The 12804-nt window shown below is 39.2% G+C and overlaps 1 protein-coding gene across 5 annotated transcripts in view; it reads right to left on the bottom strand.

Moving 5' to 3' along the window:
• GFRA1 (GDNF family receptor alpha 1) overlaps nt 1-12804 on the bottom strand; it is a 331948-nt gene that overhangs the window by 150851 nt on the left and 168293 nt on the right. The gene's annotated exons all lie outside the window — the stretch shown is intronic.

The raw sequence follows: 12804 nt of genomic DNA, 5'->3' as shown, positions 1-12804 counted from the left end.
TTACAGCAAATTAATAAGGCTCTGTACATGCCTGGGAATAGTTTGGGTATAACAATGAAGTCATTACTCTTTTTATCTCTTTGGATTCTGAGAGAGCAAGAAATAGAAGCACAATAAAAAATCTTTCATAACAGTTGATTAGAAAATATGGCCTGCAGAAAGTTGAGCTCTCATTGCACGATGCACATTAAAAATCCAAATACATGAGTGAAGCTGGGATTTTAACCCCCCCCCCACAGCTTTAACACAAAGAATCACATTAATAAGATACAATTTAGATTTGCATTTTTTAATAAGCAAGGGATCAAAGGAAACTCATATACTGAAAGGATGGTTAACTGTGCACACACTAACACTGATATTTCTTGGTGGATTGAAAGGGCACAGTACATCCCTTCCCCTTCCCACCTCCAGCAAGACCCTATTATTTTAGAAATCGCAGCCCCAATCTGTTCTTTCTTTGGTGCATCATTAGCTGCTTAACAATTTCCAAACATTTAAAATAGGTCCAGGTAGAATACACCTGCTGTTCTGCCTAATAGGCTCAGTCAGTCCCAACATTACACTGATTCCAATGCAATGTTAATTGAGGACATCAATGGAAGAATTAATTTAGGACTTCTCTTATGTAAACCTCTAGTTATATAAAGAGAAACAGGTCCCTTAATCCCTCAGAATTTGGTAGGATAAGAATCTGACTCATGCTTCTCCAAAGCATTAGTTATCATAATTAAAGTTTTAAAAAATATTTAAGCAAGTAATTGTGCATACAAGAAAAGGGGCTGTCATGCCTTCCAGGAACTTATACTCACAAGTTTTCAAATCATTTCAGAGAGCATGCCATACTCACTAAGGGAGATGATGTTGTTTTCCATCCTAGAGACTAAACATTGGCACTTCAAGTGCAGTGAGATAATGCCTTAAAGACTAACCTTAGGTAACTAATCCTTTCTAACCTTTTGTGTTTGTGCCAACATCTTGTCTCTGAAATTGAAGACCCAGCCCCTTGGGAAGGACCAAAGGAAGAGGGCCACCAGCTGATTATTAGCTTTGGCCCATTCTTTCCCTGATGAGCATATGGATCTGCTTTACCAAGGGGGCTGTGCCATGTTCTCATTTAAACAATGTGCAATATAAGAAGAGTTCTAGTTCAGGTTATTCTAGGCATTCATAAATTCTTGACAATAATCAAAGGACCTATGGGGGAGAAAAGCATATTCAAAACAGGAATGAAAAAAGGAAAACTCCCAACCCGGTACTAAATACACAAAGAAAAGGGATTTGAAAAGTGTCAAATGGGGTTGGAAGTGGGGGTGGAAAGGGGTTGGTTGTCCCAAACATGGAGAGTGTCAGGGAAAACCACGTGACCTGTCTGAATGACACATGAAGATGTGACAGGTTTATTTAGTTCATAATTACAATGAAGCTAGTGGGCAAATGAATGGGGAAAAATTAGGCTAAGAGAGAAGACAGAGATTAGCAGTCAAACCTCACAATGGGCAAGCAGAATAACAAATATTAAATAGTAAAACTATAAATAAAGCATCATTTAACCACCACCATAAAAATAACTTTTTTAAAACACTAAGAATTTCCCCATTTTCTCATATTTGGATTTTAGTTTTATTTTTTAAAATACCTGAAATATACACTATCACATTCTGCTGTTTTTTAGTCATGTCCAATTCTTCATGACCTAATTTTGGGGTTTTCCTGGCAGAGATAATGAAGTGGTTTGTCATTTCCTTCTCCAGCTCATTTTACATATGAAAAAAACTGAGGCTAACAGGGTTATATGACTTGCCCAGGGTCACACAGTTAGTAAGTGTCTGAGGCCAGATTTGAACTCAGGAAGATGAGTCTTCCTGACTATAGGGCTAGCACATTATCCAATGCAGCACCTAACTGCACTATTTGTCTTATTATTAAGCATGATATTATGGAAACTAAAGCAGCCAACCTGTAGGATTGGCAAGGCAGCAGATTTTGCTAAGACACCTGAAGACTGGACTAACTTCACAATGATGACAGAGCTGACTACAGGTAACAGAAAGAAAAAAATCAGGAAATGAATAAATGAAAAATGGTGGCTGGTATCACTAGGCCTGAAGTCAGGAATCCATGGATTCAAATCCTGCCTTATTATCTGTGAACTTGGGAAAGTCATCTAACCTTTGTTTGCCAGTTTCCTCAACTGTAAATTAGGGTTGATAATACCTTGCAGTGTTATTGCAAAAATCAAAGGAGAGAATACATATAAAAATCCCTTGGCACAGTGTCTGACACATTGCAGGCTCTATATCAATGCTTATTCCATACCTCTCTCCTTCTCCTTCCCATTTACGAAGTACTTATTAAGAGATGCCATCACAAAAGAGAGACACATTCCCCACCCTCAAGGAACTTTATTATAATAAAAGAATAAACCCATCCATCTTACAATCTCCCAGGCATATTAGCTTAGCAGGTATTAGTAGACTAGCCTAGTGTGGAGCAGTTGATTTCCGATCTCCATTCTCTCCATTCTACCCCATCTTTCCTTCCTCTCAACCAAAGGTCTTCAGACCTTTGACAGGCTTGAAAATTTGGACTTCCCATTAATTTTGGTGGCCAGCATCCCTGGGGCAGCCATGACTAATGGTGGCATTAGTATCAGAGGCCACTCTAAACACACAGCTATCCTCAGGACTCTCCAAAAGTCAGTGAATATTGGGGCCCAACAGAGAATCACACAACAGGGCAACTTCGTGAGGCCTCTACCATGGGAGAAAAGGATTTCCTTTCAACCAAGAACTGAGTTAATGTGTATTTTGTAGCTTGAGGCCAATTTCCCTAAGATTCTCTGTGTATTTGTGGGGAGTGTGTCCCAAACTCCCAGGGGGATGTTTCTGTACCAACTGTTTTTAATTATGCCACCTAAGTAAAGAAACCCTTTTTAAAAGCCAATTTACTTTGACTAATCAATTGATATTAACTGGTTAACTAGTACTGGTGAGTACACAGCATGGCAGTTCATAAAAAAGAAAGATAATTGATAGACAGACAGACAGAAGCACTTCCTCTGGGGCTACTCTCTAAATCCCACTCATAATGGCCGGCCTAATATTCACAGGGCAGTTGACTCCTCCCATCAGTGTTTTGGGGATAACCTTTAGGAGTTGGGAAATTTTCTTAATAGTGTTGCTTGTGATCTGCCTTCCTCCAATACTAATTAACTTTATATATGTGTGAATGTATGATATATATGTGTATGTGTGTATATGTGCATGTGTATATGTGTGTATATGTATATATGTCTCTGCCATCTTGTGTCTCTAATACCCATTAACCAACAGATATACACATGCACACAGAGATACATATATGTGTATATATATGCATACATACATATAATGTGTATTACATAATAATATATATAAATAAAAGATTTTCATCACTAGATACTCCAAGGTGAAGACTAAGAGGCACAATTTATCGGTAATCCATTTCTTACCATCTGTTACCACTATTACCCATCTGTTCCCACAGCAGCACAGCTACAGACATGGACTATGTAAAGGACTCAGATGTAGAAAGCTCTCCTAGGCAAGAGAATTAGCTCAGATGTTGGGCTCTGGTTTTACTAGAAAATGCTGAGGGACAGGATGAGCTCTGATAGCCTCAATGAAATGGATAGTGGAATGAGGCCTCTACTAGTCCTTTAGTCATCTCAAACACAAAATATGTCCCAAACAGAATTTATTCTCTTTTCCCTCAAACCCTCACTTCTTCCTACCTTCCCTATTTCTGCCACCAAAGTTCTTTCAGCCATTTAGGTTCACATCCTCCTTCCCAGCTCCTTCTCCAATCTCAATCACAGCTCCTTCTCCTTCACTCACCCGGCCCTATAGGCTGCCAATCTCAGCACAGGTCTCCATGACATATCTTGCATCTGTCCTGTACACTCACAGGATTATCCTCTTAGTTCTTTCCCCTTATTGGTTCTCATTTGGACCACTGCAATCTCATGCTCCTGTTATGACTCTCTCTGCTTCTGGTGTCTCCACTCCAACTCAACCTCCAGACAGCTGCCAAACTGATATTCCTAGAGCATACATCTAAAAAGTTTGCCACCCTGCTCAAGAAACTCATTTTGCTTCTGGGATGAAATATAAACTCTTCAAATCTGGCCTCAGATATTTACTAACTGTGTGAACCTAGGCAAGTCACTGAACCTGACCCGCCTCCCAAAAAAATGTTAAACAGTAGATAAAATACAAACTCCTCCCTCTGATTTGTTTTTTTGCGGGGCGGGGCAATGAGGGCTAAGTGACTTGCCCAGGGTCACACAGCCAGTAAGTGTCAATTGTCTGTAACTGGATTTGAACTCAGGTCTTCCTGAATTCAGGATCAGTGCTTTATCTACTACACCACCTAGCTGCCCCTCCCTCTGATTTTTAAAGCACTTCTCAATTTTATTCCAGCCTAAGCTTTCCAGGTTTATTGTACATTGTTCTCCCCTTCATACATTCTTTATTCCAGCCAAACTGGCTTGTTTGCTGTATATTACACGTGATGTTCCATTGCTAGTCTCTGTGCCTGCACAGACTGTTGGTTCCAGGAATACACTCTCTCTTTATCTCTGCTTCATAGAATACCCTGATTCTTTCAAAGCTCAGTTCAAACTCCACTTCTGATAGCAGAGGTATCCAACATTTCCACTGGAGGCATGAAACCCACAACGTTTCTGAGTGCTGTCCAACCAGATTAATATATACTTGATAAATATTTAACATAAGAAATAAAAATACAATTAAGACAAAGTTAATTTGTGGTTTCTAAGTCAATATGAGGTCTGTAGGGATCCTTATTTATAGTTTAATGCTCCCCAATAGTTTCCACTTCAGTTTGACACCATTAACATTAACGTAATCCCACCCCACCTTTAGCTGCTAATGCCTTCCCTAGAAATGATAGACAGACAAGATAGACAGACAGACAGATAGATAGATAGATAGATAGATAGATAGATAGATAGATAGATAGATAGATAGATAGGTAGGTAGGTAGGTAGGTAGGTAGATAGATAGATAGATAGATAGATAGATAGATAGATAGATAGATAAGATAGATGGATGGATGGATGGATGGATGGATGGAAGGAAGGAAGGAAGGAAGGAATCATTTCTGGGGAATATATATTCATATATATATACATATACACATGTGTCTACGTATTTATATTTATACACACATATTGGGGAAAGCAGGGGAGAGAAAGGGGAGAGAGAAAGAGGGGAGAAGGAGAGGGGAATGAGAATACTGAATTTCCTACGTTATGTTGTCTCATCCCTACCCAACTGCCTAACAGAACATAAGCTCATTGAAGATAGGGACTATCTTATTTTTGTATGTGTATCTCCAAAGCCTAGTGGAATGTCTGGAACGACAGTAGGGACTTAACAAGTGCTTGTTTATAGATTGAATGATGACTCTGTTTTCCAGAGAAATGAAGTTCACCTTTAGAAAGCTTAATGGGCCTAGAGAAGAAGCAGCTAGAGCAACAAACACTTGCATGATGCAAACAACCCATAACCAACCTTCGTATCTTGCTTTACAGTTAGGTCATTGTTAAAAAAAAAAAAAAAAAAGGAACTAGGAGCAAAAATTTAGGTCCAAAAAGTCCTTCCCTAGCACATTTTATGTGACCACTGTGGGTCCTTAATGAATTTCTGGTCTAGGAAGTGACAAGCTATCTAACAGGAGCCAATCCACATACTTCCAAAGAGTGTGGGATAAGCTTCTAATGCATAGCTTCTATAAGTGAGAGCCAGGTTTGAAGAATCCACATGGGGGGGGGGGGGGCGGGGAGCTGCAACTAATCTCTATTTTTCCTTTTACTTAAGGCACCACTGCAGGCATCTTCCCCAACTTTCCTGATTACCCACAGTTGACAGTGGTTTCTAAAGTTGTTTTTTTTTTTTTTTTTAGCTCTAAGTTTCTTGGTCTCCCTAGCCTTTGGGCAGCAGTTAACCATCTGTAAACAAACACTTAGATGCACAGGGGAGGTCATTATTTAAAGCAGAATTCCTGCTGTGAATTCCTGTAATGAATTTTCATTGCCAGTTTGTGTTTTCTATCTTTGGATTTTTCTATATTTCCAGGATTCTTAAAGCACACCGATTTTTTTTTTCCTTGAGAGCCCTTTCCATGCACTATTCTCCCTGAGACTCATCTACAAGGGAAAAAAAAGACATGTTAAGAGGCAGCTGCCGTTACTACCTTCATTGGCTGATTCCAATATTTATTACGAAGACTATACAAGACATGCTAGATGCTTGCAATGCAAAGATGAAAAAAATAAGGTTCCTGCTTCCAAATGGCTGACGATCTAAGTGGGGCAGAGGACTATGGCATAAATAGTTGAAGAAGGGGGAGGAGGAGGAGGAGGAGAATTAGAAGAAGAATTAGAAGAAGAAGAATTAGAAGAAGAAGAAGAAGAAGAAGAAGAAGAAGAAGAAGAAGAAGAAGAAGAATTAGAAGAAGAAGAAGAAGAAGAAGAAGAAAAAGAAGAAGAAGAAGAAGAAGAAGAAGAAGAAGAAGAAGAAGAAGAAGAGGAGGAGGAGGAGGAGGAGGAGGAAGAGGAGGAGGAGGAGGAAGGGGAGGAGGAGGAGGAGGAGGAAGAAGATGAAGAAGAAGAGTAGATTGTGACAGGAGCAAAGGACAGAACCTGGCAAAAATGCCTTAGGGAATTCTGAGGAGGGAGAGATTGCTTTCAGCTTAGGAGGGTAGGTATGGCAGTGGCAGGGGGAGTGGTTTTCAGGAACAGAAAGGACAGCTTTCTGAAGAATGGGATAAGGAGGCAATAAGGATAAAAAAAGGGTCTGGATAAATGCCGAGAAACAGGAGAAAACAGGACAAGATCAGAGAGTATCTAGAAGTCCAATTTGACTCAAACCTCAGATGCATCAAGAAGGCTGATGAACTTAGAGAAAAGACCTATTTACCAGAAGGATCCAAATATTCAGGAGGAGACTTAAGGGAAACCATGACCATCTGGGCCTAGGAACCGATAGAGCCCATAGATAGGGGGCAATCAATCAAACATGATCAAATGGAATTACATTCTTTGTTCTCAAATGTCATAGACTTGCTAAGCCCAGAAATGGCGGGGGGAAGGGGGGAGGAGCGGGGGAGAGAATAGTAACTTCATCCTAAAATGCATCATCAAAATCTGCAGAAACAAGGTAACACATAGAACACTGTGGGGGAAAAAAAGCAACTCACAAGTTAAAAATTTGGGGAAGAACAGTAATTCCTCTAGTGCCCCATGAAATATTTAAAGCCTGGCTGCTGAGATGTAAAACAGCTCTGCTATCATGCGGCAAAATAATCGCGCTGGAGAGATGCTTGAACTGCTCACTGCGCCAGAACCATCAAGGTTTATTGACTTGGTAAAAATAAATGGTTGTAAAGATCAACTTTGGTTTATGAATCTGGCCCATGGAAAAAAAGAGAAACACTTTTGTCCAAATCAGTTCCCTGGCACCATAGCTAAAAACAAACACTGGGAAGTAAAGCCTGTTAATGTCAGATCTAGAACTGTTTAATAGAACAACTCACCCAACTGAAGGTACTTCCCTACCTACCACTGTCATTCATAAATAAGGCCTATTTAGCAGCTGATGCAGTTAGACACACAAAATCATGGCCACAGCTGATCAAAGGCAGACCTTCTTGCACACGATGGGACAGGGTTCTAATTTTCAGAATTGTTCTTGGTTAGATGTTATAGATGGTAAATTGGTATCAGCAACAAAAGACTCTCTTTTAATGAGGATAATATATCATGACAATGTCAATTTGATTAATGTAATGGGGAACGTTTCAGAAGGAGGAAATTACAGGTCATTAGGAATAATTTCAAATTATGTTATGGGGATCTGAATGATTTTCTTCATTTTCGCAAGAATTTACCCAAAGTTTTGTTTTATGCATCCTATTACAGCATAACAAGTCTTTGATAAACCTATGTTGTCCTCATGCTTCCTATCTCTGTGCTTTTAGGCTTACTCATATATTTATTTTGGCCTAATGTTATATACAGGCATACAAACACCTGAATTCTAGGTTGCTTAAAAAACAATCAGCAATCTGACACCAAGTCAACAGATAAGAATTACATGGGAACAAAAGTATAAATAATGTTAACCATCTGTTTCCAGCTGACAAAATGCAACAGACTGAAAGGTTAAGTTGACACTGTGAATTTAATCTATGCTCCTGTGGAAGGAATGGCCAATTAGGGTGACTGGATTTCAGCACCAGCGTTAGACACACTTGCCTTTTGTTCTTTGCTCATAACCAATGGGGCGCTATCTCAATCTGGTCATCTCCCCCACCCCAATCCCATCACTCTATTCCCCAAACTGTTCTGGTTTCTTGGCTTCATTAGTAAATTTAACATTGTGATCTTCCATTCATAGCTACTGAAGAATAACTCCACTCTGGGCTTTATCATGCCTTACAACTCACATCAGTACTGTGAGTGAAGGAGTAGGAGTGTTCATTCTCATTTCACAGAGTGGGAAGCTAGAGCTTGCAGAATTTAAGGACACTCTCCATTTTAGCTTATTTCTAAATGATTAAACTCTAGAAATTGACCTAATTGCATGAATTCCCCTGATCTTCCATGACTGAGAAAAGGAGTATGGGGGGGATGCTTTTTGAACACTTATTTTTAGGGAAAGGTTCATCTGTGCATTTCCCTTCATATTAGCTCTGGGGAATACTAACTATCAGGAGAGAGTGAATTTGAAGTCTGATTCAGAAGTACATTAAGTAATCATTTACAAAGGAAATGCTGATTCCTAATTAGTATTGAAAATATCATCCAAGAGTCATTGTATTGCTTCATTGGCCTTTTCAGAGGGCTCACCCTGTTTGAAAGCTACCAGATAACTAACATTTCTGTAGCATTTCTGTGAAGCAGACAATAATAACAATAACAAGCAAAGCTCACATTTATAGAGCCTGTTGAGAGTTGCAAAGACAGTTCAAGAAAACTTTGGGAAATGACATTTCCAATTCTGACTTGCCTAGGTCCAACTCTCTTCCCATTATTCTACTGTGGTATTTGTTCCAGGCATCTGATGCTGTAGGTAACAGATAGGTTGGAGTGGCCCAGTAGTCAGGCTTCTGGATCTGGCCAGATTCAGGAGTTCTGGATCTTGCTTTAAGACAATTCTTAGCTGTGGGATAATGAGAAAATGACTAAACCTTTCAAAGCCTCAGTTTTCTCATTTATAAAATTCATTACCTTCTTTATAAGGATGTGTAAAGAAAATGTTTCTACAGAAACGTGAGATATTATTTTTGTCCTCATCCTGAAAAGATGTTGTCTGGGAGAACTTTAATGAGAATCTTTTTTTTCTAGTTAATAACAGTAAAATGCAATTCACGTTATTTCACTGTAATTTCCTGCTTGTCCTCCTGGAGGTGGTCAAAGAAGTGCTTCTGTATCATCTTAACCTTCATTCGGTATATCATAGAAAAGCCCGAGTATATTACCCTACCCTACTAAAAAATTTCTTTGGTCCTGGACCTTCCTACAAGTAGTTACTTCATCACAGTGATCCACAATTTCATAGTATGTTTAAGGTTTTCAAAGTGCTTTCTTCACCCCAAATGTTATTATCCCCAAAGGAAGTAGTGTAAGTAGTTTTACACCCATTTTACAGAGGAGGAAACTGACTTTTTGGGAAGTTAAATGACAGAATGACTGGGTAAGTATTCAGATTCAGATCTTTTGTCTCAAGTCTCAGTTCCAGTTCCAGAGTAATCTTCTGCATGAGGGGTTTCCCTGTTGCCTCTCCTCTCTTCTCCAGCAAGTTACCCTGTATTTCTTTTAAATGTATTTGTTTTTATAGCCAGATGAACCAGTGGGAAGTTTTATCAGGTGAGAAAGCAGTGTGAGCAGTTATTCACACAGGGGCAGTATCAAAGCCTGAGACTGTGAATCAGGCCACTACCATCAGGTGAAGAGTCAGCAGAGGTGATGGGAATAAAGAGACAGAAACAAATCATTTGTCTGAAGGGCAAAGTCCAAGGTCACAGGCAGCTTAGGCAAACAGTGCAACGAAGAAAGACATGGCAATATCAGCCTGAGGACATGTGAGGGCTAGCTTGCTGCTTTTCCTCTTTCCCCTACCCCATCACCTCTGAAAAAGAGACAGCTTGGGTGTCTAGGATTTAGCAGCTGCTTGTGCCCCCGTAGGGGGCCTGTCTGATGCTTTGCTCAGTGCCCATTCAGCAAGCAAGAGTCTATCATGAATTCATGTTTTATCCAGTCCATTTTACATATTCAGACACTAGGGATCTAAAATTGTGTGCTGGATTATGCTTCCAGCCTTTCAGGAAACAGACTGCTCTTGTCAAGCATCTTATTTTTGCCGAAGTCCATAAACTAAGAGAAGAGCTGTAATTATGTTTAACCTAAAAAGTATTTTTTTATGATTGTATTTCAATATAATTGGTTTCTTTTGTAATCTTATGTATGTTATTCCATACATTTAAAAACATTTTTCTGAGAAGGAATTCACAGGCTTTGTCACACCAGAACAGACCAAGGACCCCCAACTCCCCCCCCCAATGGGGCATGATGTTAAGCCTGAAAAAAGGCTGAAATCAAGTGGGAAACTGGTCAGAAGAACCTTACGCACAGCTGAAAATGTACTTTGGTGACAATGGCCATTAAGTTTCCTGTGTAGGAATGGAGCCAATGGTAGACTAACATTGCAAGTCAAAGCCTTTCGTAGGGCAATTAGGTGGATGTAGTACTGTGCCCCGAGTCATGAAGACCTGAATTCGAACCCAGCCTCAGACACTTCCTAGCTGTGTGACCCTGGGCAAGTCACTTAACCTCTGTCTGCCTCATTTCCTCAACTCTCAAGTGAGGATAATAATAGCATCTACCTCATAGGGTTGTTATGAGGATCAAATGAGATAATAATTGTAAAGTGCCTAGCAAACTATCTGACACACAGTAACTATGATATACTATGATTAAATAGGTTTTTGTTATATGTTATTACGTATGCTATATATTATATAACATGTAATAGTACTAATATTAATATCACATTGTATATATTTTAGATCCTGCTTTATTAACATTATTATCAATTATTATTACTGACATTGATAATGCTATTATCACTTAACATGATATTTTTAGTACACACCAAAATATAACTGCATCATCTCTGCATAGCCTATCTGTTACCTAGGGAGATCAGCACAGGGCCATGCACATAGTAGGTATTTAACAACCGGCATCTAATACGCCTGCCTATCTCAGGATTGGTGTGTTCCAAACAACACTTGATTGAAAGATAAAAGACCTGGCTTAAAGTCCCAACCATACCACTTAGTAACTTGGTGACACTGGCAAATTATTTCACATTGATGAAATACAAAGAAAAATAGGACATTGTCCCTTTCCTCCTAGAGTGTACCATTTACTAGAGGAAGACGTGAGATATACCCAAGAACTTTAAGACAAAACAGGACTTGAGAAGTTAAGAGGATTGTAAAGGGGGATGCGAGTTTCAAAGAAAGCTTATTTTCAGCTAAGGCTCAGGTTTAGGGAGGAGGTGGCCACTGAGAGCTGTCTATTCTTGTAGAATAGGCCAGATTTCACCAGGGAAAATTTGGAAGGAGTGAGGTGAGTGCCATGGAGTCTGATTTCTGGGGACCTAAATGTTAGTGTAATGTCAATGCTAAGGAGTCCAAAGGCTTATTATAGATGGTCCCCTGGTTTGATCACAGGGAAGAAAATCACATAATAGAGGAGGAGTTCTGGTAAAATACATGTAAGCTGGATCTTCAACCTATAGCAGTACACCCTACCATGCCTTTTCATTTGCTCAAGAAGGATAATTGTGGGTGATGCTGGCATTGAACAGCATCACTACTGACTATATGAGTCAACCTATTGCAACTTGTGGGCCACAAGTCACCTCACAGGGAAAAATAAAATAAGAGGTCAAAGAGAGAAACACACTAATAGGAAATCACTAGATGCTATTCAAATACCTATGATGACTCCATAATGCAGAAGCAATAAACTAATATCCAGTATTAAATAAAATGACAAAGGCATACAATTATCTGTAAGTATAACTGTTCTAAATGGGCTGGAGATCAATGACCAATTAATGGGCAATATAAGTTTCACAAAACGATGTATTGCCTTTAACAAATCATGCATTTAGACAACTCCCAAGTGGTAAGGACCACCAGGCATGAAGCCATAAATAGATCCATGATGTTCACTCACATGTCACATTTAATTCTATGCAAGCTAACGTGAGTTTTTGAAATACTTGGAAAGGACAACACCTGTCAATAACAACAATGAATTATTAATTCTTTGGTTATAGGATCTTAATTTAATACTACCCTCCCCATACAGGAAATCCATGCAAGCCTGGAAAGGGAAGACACCTAAATCGAGATAGACCCTTTTAAGAGAGGAAAAACTGTTCAGAAAATCGTATGACCTGTTTCCATCTTGGATGGAAAACTGGAAGGAAAATTCAATGGCAGCACCAATAGCTCGGTACTTTTATTATCAAAAAGTAAATTCTGAGAAAATATTAGTTGTGTTTTGTCCACAATTTGGTCAATAAATATACATTGAATTTAAGTTTTGTTTTGTTTTGTTTAAATTCTTCTCAGAGGGAAGAAAAATGTTTTTAATACAGAAATGTTGGATGCCCTACACCTTCCACAAAGTTATACTCAGAGGAAGGAAAATATTCC

This window comes from Dromiciops gliroides, chromosome 2 (genome assembly GCF_019393635.1).
Source record: "Dromiciops gliroides isolate mDroGli1 chromosome 2, mDroGli1.pri, whole genome shotgun sequence".
Taxonomy (NCBI): Eukaryota; Metazoa; Chordata; class Mammalia; order Microbiotheria; family Microbiotheriidae; genus Dromiciops; species Dromiciops gliroides.
This window is presented reverse-complemented; position numbering and strand designations above follow the sequence as displayed.